Below are 4357 nucleotides of genomic sequence, written 5' to 3' on the forward strand. Positions count from 1 at the left end.
GGCAACTGTCTCTTCCCCACCGCAGCCACTTCGAGGGCCGCGTGTGGAGGTGGCGAGACTTCGGGCATGCAGGAAGGATCTGACAGGAAGGGCTCTTCTTACCACAAGCCAAGCTACATCTTGGTGCTTGTTTGAAAGTTCTGGTGATGAGGCATTCTGCCAAATCACCTTGGCAGTCTGCTCGGGGAACCATCCGACCGGATCCACCGTTTCCTTTACCCGTAGGGCCTTCAGGACATTCCGTGCAGACCACTGCCTGATGGATTGGTGGTCAAAGGTGTTTTCCCGCAGAAACATTCCCACGAAGGATAGCTGGTACGGTATGGTCCAACTGGATGAAGCGATCCGCGGCAATGTGACCAGACCCATCCTTCGCAACACCTCAGCACAGAGTGACACTTGGTGTTTGTGTACTGGGGCTCCACACACAGCTTGGTGCAGCTGCACACAAAGGTGGTCATCAGGATGAGGGCTACGTTGGGTACATTTTTCCCGCACTTGCCCAGAGGTTTGAACATCGTGTCCCTCCCGCCCTGGTCCATTTTAGATCTCCAGATGATGCAGTTGAAGTCACCGCCTAGGATGACCGGCCTGGACGTCGCCAGCAGCAGTGGGAGCTGCTGGAAGACGGTCAGCCGCTCGCTGCGTTGTACCGGGGCGTACACGTTGATCAACCGGAGCGGAGCGTTGTTGTACATCACGTCTGCTACGAGGAGGCGGCCGCCCACCACCTCCTTTACTTCGGAGATGGTGAAGTTACCTCCCCGCAGCAGAATACCCAGGCCGGAGGAACGGCAGTCATTACCCCCCGACCAGATCGATGGCCCGTGGGACCACCATCGCGACCACTGCCTGTAGGTGCTGAGGTGTGGTATTCCACACTCCTGCAGAAACAGTAGGTCAGCTTTGAATTTGGTTAGGTAATCAAAGGTTGAAACACATCGCGTAGTAGATTTAATGCTACGCACATTAATGGAAGCAATTCTTGCACCCATTTTTTACTGAAAATTAGTTGTTGCTTCCCATACCATTTGTCCTCGCCTCCTTGATGAAGGGTCACTGACCCGAAACGTTAACTCTGCTTCTCTTTCCACAGATGCTGCCAGACCTGCTGAGTGGTTCCAGCATTTCTTGTTTTGATTTCAGATTTGCAGCATCCGCAGTATTTTGCTTTGATCTCGCTGTCTCTTGCTGGTTTGCTCAGTACCTTTCTCTGTCTGTTCCTTTCTGAGTCCTGATAATATCTTCCTGGTTTTCTGTGTGTCTTTCTCTGCCTGCCTCATTGTCGGTGCTGTTACTCAGTGTCCTTGTGTCATTGTGCAGTGAGGGTGAGTCCGTCAGCACGTGTGTTGCTGAGTCCGGGATTCTTGAGAAATCCGACTCCAATCCTATTTCTATAAAAACTTTGGGGAAATGAACATATTTCACTAACAGGCAGCTGAAATTTAATGCAGCAGTTAGCAGAGTGGTGCAGTGGAAGCGTGCTGGGCCCATAACCCAGAGGTCAATGGATCGAAACCATTCTCTGCTATTTATGTTTGGTAATAATACAAACAGTTCACTTTCAAAACATCAAGTATTTACCCATAATAACAAGATGCTTCCAAAGGCACTCTATTGCAATCAGCTTCTTCTTTCTCGTGAACACATCAATCAGTAACAACTCACTTGTGCTCACTCGAACACAAGCTGCAAACACGGACATGCCGAGTCTCTCCCACTTTGTCAACCCCTTCCTGCAGAGCATCCTCTCCACCACCAGATGGTGATGTTGGCCACAATAAAACCAGGACAAATGGTCACAATGGGGAGACGGTCAGTGACAGAAAATAAAACAATAACAGGAAAACCTTTACACAACAACAGGGTACATCTTTACACAACAGGAAATACCTTTAGATAACAGGGAGAACACAATCATACAAATGCCTTGTTTCTCCATCTCAGTCTCGTTGCCTCTCTCTCTGTCCCTCACTTTTGCTTCCTCACAGTCTCTTCTTGGTTTTCTGTGTGTTTTTCTCTCTGTCCCGTTGTCGATGGTGTTACTCAGCGTCCTTGCAACATTGTGTAGCCGGGCTGAGCCTCCCAACACCTGTGTTGCTGTAATAAAAACAGAAAATGCTGGAAATGCTCAGTAGGTCTGGCAGCATCTGTGCAGAGAGAAACAGTTAACAGTTCAGGTCTGTTTCCTGAGCTCACATTAACTTTGTTCTCTCTCCACAGATGCTGCCAGACCTGCTAATTATTTCAAGCATTTTCTGTTTATGTTTCAGATTTCCAGCATCTGCAGTATTTTGCTTTTGTACGTGTGTTGATGTGTCTGGGACTGCTTGAGTGCAATGCTATTGCTTTATAAACAGCGTTGAAACAAACATTTATCTCGTTAACACACAGCACTAATACACAGCTGGATATAAACAGCAGCCTGCAGCAGAGGGCGCAGTGGAAGTTTATTAACACAAATAATTCACCAGCACTATATTTACTGCTCCCCACAATCACACCACACTTCATCTTAACACGTTTTACTCTTTATTTACATCAACTTCTTCCTTCCAGTAAACACTTCAATTTGGAACACAGCTTCCAAATCACCTTTATTCACAAACCCGAACACACACCAGCCCAGACTTTCCCCTTTCTGTCAACCCATTCCTGCATCACTGCCTCTCCACCAACAGTTGTTGCTAGAATCATACAATAATAGAATGGCTACAGCACAGAAGGAGGCCATTCAGCCTGTCGAACCCGTGCTGGCTCTCTGTTAGAGCAACTCACCTCATTTGACTCCCTAGTCAGTTCAATTTTGGAGGTGGGAAAACTTCTCGAAAGAATAATTCGGGACAAAATTAATAATCCCATGGACAAATGTGGGTTAATTCAAGAAAGACAGCATGGATATCTTAAGGGAAAATCATGTTTAACTGTCCTGCTGTAGTTTTTTGATGAGGTAACAGAGAGGGATGATGAGGGCAATGCTGTTGATGTGGTGCACATGGACTTTCAAAAGGTCTGGCAGCATCTGAAAGGTCACTGACCTGAAACGTTAACTTTGCTTCTCTCTGTACAGATGCTGCCTGACCTGTTGAGTATTTCCAGCATTTCTTGTTTTCATTATGGCACAGAGTTCCCTTTTCAAACTTACAGAATTAACGACAATAATGTACTCTGAGATTCAAGTTAAATATCAGCCCAATATTTACACACATTATGAGTTTATAAGTTTCAGTATTAATTCCCATAGTGCATCCTGACATATACATTCGATATAACATAACATAAGAACAGAAGAAATAGGAGCAGGAGTAGGCCATTCGGCCCCTCAAGCCTGCTCCGCCATTCAGTAAGGTCATGGCTGATCTGCCCCAGACCTCAACTCCTCTTTCATGGCAGCTCTTCATAGCCCTCAACTCTCCAATATTTCAAAAATCTATTTACAACCTCTTTAAATACTTTCAGTGATTTAGCCTCCAATACTGTCTGGGGTAGAGAATTCCAGACATTCACTACCCTCTGAGAGAAGAAATTCCTTTGCATCTCAGTTTTAAATGAGTGTCCCCTTCTTCTGTAACTATGTCGCCTAGTTTGAGATTCCCCCACTAGTGGAAACATTTTCTCAACATCGACCCTGTTAATAAAAACAAGAAATGCTGGAAATACTCAGCAGGTCTGGCAGCATCTGTGAAGAGAGAAGCAGAGTTAATGTTTCAGGTCAGAGACCCTTCTTCACCCTGTTAAGCCCCCTCAGAATCTTGTACGTTTCAAAAAGATCACCCCTCATTCTTCTAAACACGAATGAATAACCTGTTTAGCCGTTCTTCATAAGTCAACCCCTTCATCTCAGGAATCAGCTGAGTGAATCGCTTTTGAACTCCTCCAATGCCAGTGCATCCTTTCTTAAGTCTAAATCTCAAGTGTGATATCAGATTGAGAGAATCTGAAAGATAGTATAACCTGAGATACAAACTGAGAATTCAGTTTAAAACTCCCCCGGATTGTGAAACTAAAAGATACAATAGCAATTTAATTTGTATAGACTGTGCTTTGGATCACATTCCACACCTCATACAGTATCAGACTGGAAGATACTGTAGCAATTCCATTAGTGCAGACTCAGCTCTACATTACAGAGCAGGGAACATATTTAAACAACCGGGAACACTTTTACACAAGACGGATCATATTTACACAACTGAGAAGATCTTTACCCAACAGGGAACCATTTTACATAATAACAGAGAACATCTTCACACAACAGCGAATACAGTAACACAACAGAGAACATATTACACAGCAGGAAATATCTTTAAAAGAACACAGGGAACATCTTTACACAACAGTGAACACAATTAAATAA

General features: G+C 44.8%; 1 non-coding gene across 1 annotated transcript; it reads left to right on the forward strand.

The window, feature by feature from the left end:
* The first annotated feature begins 1459 nt into the window (after positions 1–1459).
* On the forward strand, positions 1460–1531 carry trnam-cau (transfer RNA methionine (anticodon CAU)). The gene has a single exon. It is a non-coding gene; the product is annotated as a tRNA-Met (tRNA).
* Positions 1532–4357: the final 2826 nt, after the last annotated feature.

Source organism: Heterodontus francisci, unplaced genomic scaffold (assembly GCF_036365525.1).
Source record: "Heterodontus francisci isolate sHetFra1 unplaced genomic scaffold, sHetFra1.hap1 HAP1_SCAFFOLD_43, whole genome shotgun sequence".
In the NCBI taxonomy this organism is placed as follows: Eukaryota; Metazoa; Chordata; class Chondrichthyes; order Heterodontiformes; family Heterodontidae; genus Heterodontus; species Heterodontus francisci.